The following is an 8,016-nucleotide window of genomic DNA, read 5'->3' on the forward strand; positions in this document are numbered from 1 at the left end:
ATATCATTCTCTATTAAATTCTATAGGATAGTTAAACTATAGAAAGGACTTCATTTTTTTACTGAAGTCTTGAAGACTTTTCTGTAAGGGTGGGTTTGGTTTGGGCCCATCTCTAGTTATTATTCTGATCTTATAGATGAAACATACTGTTTACTAAAATCAAGTGCATACTATCATGTTTTGCTACAGCCTCTGTTTCATAAAATAAATGCAGCTTATCAGCTGATTTGAATTAAATGGTGATACAAATGGTGACATGATCACACTTTAAATGGACAGAGATTCAATCACAGTCCACAATTAAAGTTTGAAATAATATGTGTGGACAAAATTCTTCTCTCAGCTTCCCAAAAGGGATTGCCAATATTTTGCTTTCCCTTCATGTATGGGTATCACATTAACATCAGATATTTTAGTGAATTGTTTCCCTGTTGAATTGGTCTATGCCCGAGTGTCTATACCAGGAATTTTTGTGTTAGATGACACAGCGGTAGAAAAGCCTGACCCTTGTTCTGCTGTTGCACCTGCTGAAAATTATGGGTCTGAAAAATCCTAAACTAGACAGGCCATTTGTTGTCCTTTCACGGAGCCAAATCATTTTGCATTTTCCAGATTGTGCTGTTTGTTGTTCAGATATCAGGCTCGCCTAGGGCAGAGCAGGAAAAAGTATTTTAGGAAATGATTTGCATTTGAATACCTGTGTCTCCATTCTCGCCAAAGATATTAATGAAGACATCAGCATCTGTTCCACTGCCGCTAATGTCTCCGGTAAACACTTTGACCACATACTTGTTAACTGCAAAGACAGAAGGAGAAATGCCCAGCATATTAACAATACAAGCCATGGATCAACATAAAGCATACGGATCCACACCAGACCTGCCACTGTGGTGCAATATGCCTTGGAAGCACTTGGACAAGATGGGATGCTAGGAGCCACTGTTCATACTGGTTAGTACACAGAACGCTATGGTAACTATTGCAACAGACTCAAAGAGTGAAATACTCGTCCCACTGAAGTCAGTGGGAGTTTTGCCATTATGGGGGTCAGGATTTCACCCAACATGTGTACGCAGGCCACCATTCACAGCCTTTCCTGGCTTTTGTAAGACTACCACCATAGGGAGAGCCAGGATGCCAACGCATACAAGAAAATTTCAATAAAGAAGGAAAACCAAAGCTTAGCCAAGGCAATTGAAATACTCCCCCAAAACTTTACCAGAATTAATCCTACACTGATCCCTCTCCTAATAAGAGTGGCAACATCTGTGGAGACTCTGCTGGAGGGTATTGTGCAATCCCCGCTCTTGCATTAGCCCCCCCCCATCCCAATTCTGTAGTGAGCTCTCTGTGGGGTTGGAAACTGTGCCACAGAGACATCTGATACTCCGTGCTTCTTCTATCTACAGTACTTATAAACACCCCCACCCCAAATCACTGGACTAGCCAAACACCTCACAATCTTTAATGTATTTATCCTGATAACACCCCTCTGAAGAAGGGAAGTGCTATTATTCCCATTTTACAGATAGGGAACTGAAGCACAGAGAGACTAAATGACTTATCCAAGCTCAGACAGGATGCTTGTGGCACAGGAGGGAATTGAACCCAGGCATCCCACAAGCTAGGCTAAGCTAGTACCCTATGCATTGGATCATCTTCTCTCCCTCTGTGGAAGGCGTGCAAACCATTCAAGGAAGACCTTTTGCCTAGTCAGATCTCAGTGACGTTTGGTGTCCACTTCTCAGGTGCAGATCATTCAGTTCTTGGCCTTTTTATTGGAAGTTTGAACAAATGACACAAGTGGTTCAAATTGTGGTGCTGACACATGGCCATTAAATTCATGTTAGCCTTGTTTTTCTGAAAGATCAATGATCGGTGTAACCCAAACAACTGCTCAAGTTTAGATCTACATCAATTCTGAACACTACACTGCAGCTAACTTTGCAACTTAGCAGACACTCAGCAAGAGCAGGTGATAACAAATATTTTGAAGAAAGATCAGTCAACTAAAGCAGTGCAAAGACTTGGAAAGGTCCCATCCCGCTACCCCATCCAGTTTAAAAATTCTGCTGCTTTCTAGAATATAAAAAAAGCCATAAGCGAGTGAAGGTATCAAGCACCGTACCTTCGACATTGCAATGCTAAAATGCAATGCTATATCATATGTGGCACGAAGGAGCCCGAAAAACAATTACATCAATAAGAAGCACAGATTATATTTCCATTGCCCAGGTTCTTCAAAACTAGGGATGGGATTTTTCAGATGTGATCAAGGTTAGCCTAACCCCGCTCCCATTGATATCAATGGAAAAATGCCCACTGACTTCAGTGGGAGGAAATTTAGGACAATGTTTGGCAATTTTAAAAATCCCACCCTAGTTTAGTCGACTGACTGTATTGGAGCAGTACTCATCTTTCTTTATACCAGGTGGCAAGCTCCATGTATATTTAGACCTGAGTGAACAACATGCAGCAAATAATGTATTCAGTGATGGCTCTCTCCACGAATAGCCTATAAATGACTTGTACATTTTTATTATTTCCTGGTCTAGAGACTGTTCCTGGCTAGTTTGCTACAAGTCTTTAGTATTCCTGTTTTAAGATGTGTTGATGCGTTTTTATTGAACAAGTAGGAAATGCAACTGCAGAACTACAAATTTGGCCAGGGGGCTGTGGGGCAAATACAGTACCTCTCACAGCTAATCTTTTAAATAGACTAAAAATCAAGTTGACAGTTGAAGAGCCCCTCTCACAAATGCATCAGCACACAATAAAATAATATGAGTTAAAATGCCCTTAATAATCAACAACAAGAAGTAAAGGGCAGAACCTGACTCCCAGTAGGGAGGACTCTTGAAGACTTTTGCTAGTACAGCTAATGCAACAACAGGAGATGCAAACCCCAGAGAGTTCTCATTTCTAACAGCCAAAGATAGAGTTGGTACAGTTTAAAGCTTTGATCTTGCTGGTGGACTTCTGTGCCCACATGCTACTAACAACACTATTAGGCCTTGAGTCCCCAGTCTGGTGAAGGGGGAAACATGCTGTGACCCTAAGAGCATCCCAGTGTCAGAGAGCAAGGGGCTCTGGTATCAGGTAGTGCATTTCAGCTGGCCTGACCAGTTCATTGTACCCCAATTCAGTGTACATCATAATCTGTATCTAACAGGTGTCGTGTAAGGTATCATTGGAAAAACAAGTAACACAGTGGTCATTAATATTCTTTTATGTTGTATGTATGGTAAATGCCCAAAGGACTGTACAAATGTGAAAGAAATATGGGACTAACATGTGTTTGAACCAGTAAGTCTAGGGTGCAGGTAAACAGGTTTTTTCCAGACAAAAAGGCTGATGCCTCCATCCAGGTGCAATCACAGACAATTGGTAACCACAGTCAAGCAGCCATTCATTGGCATATTGGAGGCTGCAGGGTCAGATCAACATGCATGATAGAAAGCACCAGTGGGGAAGAAACCAGCATGGAACCTTCTCCATCAGACTCCATGGCACCTCTCCTCACAGCAGGGGCACTGGACTTTGAGAAGGGCCCATTTCAAAGGTTCACTGGATTATAAAAAAGATAGGGACAAAGAGCCCCAAGGGATTTCACTTTCTCACATGTATTTGCTGGTAACCATTTCTGTCTTTCTCCCTTACACTTGAACTCACTTCCAATCCTCTCTTTTTGTTAATAAACTTCATTTACTTTCAATCTAAACTAACCCAGTGCTGTGTTTGAATCAAAGTGATTGTTTAACTCCAGTTAACGCAACAAACTGTTGTTTTTGTCTCTTTAAAGGAGCAACAGACCTTATTACCAAATGTTCCAATAAGGGCTGGACATTTCAGAGCAGACGGTTTTGGGGACATTCAGAATGGGGGGGGGTATGTTGAGGTCACTTGACTAGTAGTAATCAAGGCTGGTGAAGAGCAGAGTGTGGATGTGCTGCAACAAGCAGGCTTCTGGAGTCAGAGTTGCTAAACCAGGGCTATTTATCACACAGATACTCAGTGCATAGTTGTCTGCTGGCTGGAAGCATCCAGACAGGGAGCTATAGCAGCAAAGCATTTTAAGCCACTGAGGTTTCAGGACAAGCAGTGACAGAACCTCTCACTGGTCCCTGTTGCATCCCGCACAGAGCAATTTACAGGATCAGAATCAGGGAATAAGTGTCCAAACAAGACAGCAGAGAGGACTTCTTCAAGCCACAGCCAGAGCGGACCCATTTTTGAAAACAGCAGCTAGTACCCTGACTTTCTCGGAGCATGACCTGTCAGTGAGAGATATGATTGTACAAGTGCTTGCCAAATAAGATACCTTGAAGATTTCATTGACATTCCTAGGATGCAAATTTGAGGCAATGACTTCATGGATCAACCATCTAGTTGGAAGAGCTGATGGGACCAAGTGTCGTGTTGCACAGGCAGAGGAGGAAGAAAAAAACTTTCAAAACTAAAGTGCTATAGCCCTGATCTTAGAAACACTTGTGCATGTGGTTAACTTTCAGACAACACAAATTCTGTTTCACAAAAAAAATAAAAGATATTTCAATATTTGCTTTTGTTACACATCAGAATGAAGATTAGACCTTTCAAAGTTTTTCACAACAAAATGAGAGAGACAGAGAAAGGGACCTCATTCCACCCCAGAATAGACAATAGCCCCATGGTTGGGCTTTCACCTGGGAAATGAGTGTTATCTGATCATAATAAAAATGTACACTCTGCAGGCTAGATATCTGCAGAGATATATATGAAATTGTTTTTATATTATTCATTTGGTACACTTAGTTTCCTCCTGTGCCCACTAATACAGGACATATCTGTCAAACCAGTGCTGTAATTACAGTACATGAATACATGTAATTTGTAAAAAAAAAAAAGAAAACACGCATATATTTCTTTGTTGATCTTGGAGGTTATTGTCACATGGACCAGCATATTTGATTCCTGTAATTGTACAGTTTTAAATATGGGAATTTGCCCATACTGTGGAAGAGAGCCTGCCAACCCCAGATTCCTGGCTGAAGCCAGGGCTCTGGGAGCTGGTAGGGTCCCTGCTCTGTGGCAGCAGCCTTTGCTAAAGCCAGGTCTTTTCAGGCTGCTAAGATCCCCACTCCATGGCAGGACACCTGCCAGACTCTAGAGCCCCAGCAGGAGAAGAGAGCCTAGCAGCCCTGGGGGCCCATCACAAGTCAGGCTGGCTACCTGCTGCAGAGTCGCTAAGGAAATTGACATTCTTGTCAGTTTCATGGCTGCTCTTCAGTGAATAGCTGACAAATGTCAATTTCACATTGTGTTTAAGGAACATCATATTTCAGCTTTTCCGAAATTAGAGCTTTCAACTATTTCCTGATGTCCCTACATCTTCACAGTAACTACTGCACAACCCGTGTAACCTGCAAGGATATATCCTATGTGTGTATAATGTCTACTGTCCTTTTCTTTTTCTATGCAATCATGTATGCTGTGCACTTACAGGCATTCCAGCTTCCACTGACACAACTCATCTAGCAAAGCAGCACTCATAAAGCAGTCCCCAGGAAGGATTCTTAGAGATGTTACATAGATGCTATCTCTGGAAAGTAAGAGGGTGGCACTAACTGACATGGCCTGGGTGTACTGAAGAAGTGGGAGGTGTGGTAGTCAAGTGCCTTATTGCATTGTATGCTCCTAACAAATTTGGGTGCAGCTGTCAACAGCCAAGTGAACTGACTGGTAATTCCACCTGGCGTTAGATTGAGTTTTCTAGCATTTAAGGGCTCAGGGTTTGTTTTCTTGTGAAGTGGGAGAGTCGTGTGATTGTTGGCACCAGCCCGGGATTCAGCTCAATTCCCAGCTGTTCCACAGACATCCCATAAACCCTGGGCAAGTAATCTGTCTCTCTCTCTTTGGGTATCAGTTCTACATGTGTAAATCCCCCTTTCCCCCCTCTTGTCTAGTTAAATTGTACCCTTTGGAGCAGGAACTGTCCCTTACTACGGAACATGTCCAGCACTAAATGTAATGGAGCCTTGATCTTGGCTGGGGCTTTTCAGCCCCCCCGTAATACAAATAAATAATGCATTTCACAGATTCCATTTAGTCACTCCATAGCATCCCTACTTGGTCTAAATTACTCTTACTTCCGTAGCTGTGGACAACTTATGGATACATCCCAGTCCATTCAGAAATTTGAAAACCACTTCCTTATTTTCCATTCAGCTTAAACTCAGTCTCTCCTTCCGCTTGCAAATTGACATTGACCAGATGCCGTTTCTGCCATGCCACACTATTCCATTAACCGTGCAGTTCATTTAGCTGTCAGTCAGTCATTGGATATATGAAGTCTGCCTCCTGAAATTCCGTAAGAAAGAATCTCATCAGTACTTTAAAAAAAAAAAGAAAGAAAGTGCTGGGGGAAGGGGAGGAGAGGGCTAATAGTTTAGCTAATCTTATTTCAGACACTAGATGGCACCGTCAAACACGAGCTACCGAACTCATCTATTGCAATAAGCAGGGAGGATTATGCTTCATTACTTAAAGCTATCATCTCCCACTGTGCTCAGTGAAGCTCTCTATTATATATTTCTGACTAGCTTCCTTGTGCATGACCTGCAATGTGGCAGGTTACCAGCAGGGTGTCAAACAATCAAGCAATGGCACAGCCATCTGATATATAGCACACTGGGTAAAAGCCAGAGACCTAACTCTGGGCAGCGTTGTGATTACCTAGCTAGATGAGTTCTAGTAATTTTAATTCCATTTTACAAACACAGCCATGGGAATAGTCTGTTAAAATGCATCCCCACATTGACGAACACTGTGACTGTTACTCCACCGCGTGTTTGGGATCCATAAAGACGCGATGGAGCATGCAGAAACAAGCCAGCCCTATTGCCTGTGATTTCTGACACCAGCTTTATTGCAGCCCTAGAAATTGACTCATAACTAATCTGAAAAGCAGAATAATTCACCCTAGCAGAAGAAGAAAGCATGGTACTGTGGGCAAGGCATTGGCCTGTGACTCAGGTGATGGATGTTCAATTCCTAGCTTTGCCATAGATTCTTTATGTGACCTTCAAAAATTCACTTTCTCTCTCTGGTCACAAAGGGACGTAGGCAATTTGGCACTGAGCATTGCAACAACTTTTAAGTGCTGAGAAAAATCACAGGAATACACCATGATTCACAAAGCCTGAGTTAGGCACTTATGCGCCCTATACAATGAATGGAGACAGAGAGGTGCCTTAGAATGCCATCCACAAAAGCCAGCACATGCTAAGCAGGAAACTGCCTAAGCTAGCTCATGGGAGATGCCAATGAGAGAGGTATGTGCTAAGCGCCAACCCGCTCTCAGAGATAGGTGCCTAAGTCCAGGCTTCAGGGAGGTGCCTCTTTCTGCTAGCAAGTAACGAGCTGGGGGAAGATAGGCATTTGTCCACCTAATGTGTGTGTGGGCCCTGATCCAACAGGCACAGATGCCAACTCCATGGGTGATCTGGGGCTGGAGCACCCATGGAAAAAAATAGTGGGTGCTCAGCACCCACCAGCCACAGCTGTTCTGCGGGGCCCTGCCTATCAGCTGTTCAGCAGCCCGCCCCCAATCAGCTGTTCGGCAGCTGGGAGAGGGGTTTGGCGGAGGGCAGAGAGCAGCCAGCGGTGTGCATGCAGAGGCCTCAGGGAGGGGGTGGAACGGGAGCAGGAAGAGGTGGAGCAAGGGTGGCACCATGGGGGAGGGGACGGAGTGGGGGCGGGAAGAGGCGAAGCAAGAGCAAGGCATCGGAGGGAGAGGTGAAGTAGTGGCGGGGCTGAGCAGGGGTGGCGTGCCCCCGGGAAAAAATAAAAATCAGCGCCTACGGCAGCAGGCATGCTCAGTGACTGCCTAGATCTACACAAAACAGCCAGAGGAGATGGGGAGATGAGGAAGGCGAGGACAAGGAGGAGGACCTCCCTTTTCACCCTTAGTGCAGTGGTTAGGGCACTCAACTGTGATGTTTGCTTCCCCCATTCTCCTCTTCACATATATATTAA

Source organism: Lepidochelys kempii, chromosome 5 (genome assembly GCF_965140265.1).
Source record: "Lepidochelys kempii isolate rLepKem1 chromosome 5, rLepKem1.hap2, whole genome shotgun sequence".
Classification (NCBI taxonomy): Eukaryota; Metazoa; Chordata; order Testudines; family Cheloniidae; genus Lepidochelys; species Lepidochelys kempii.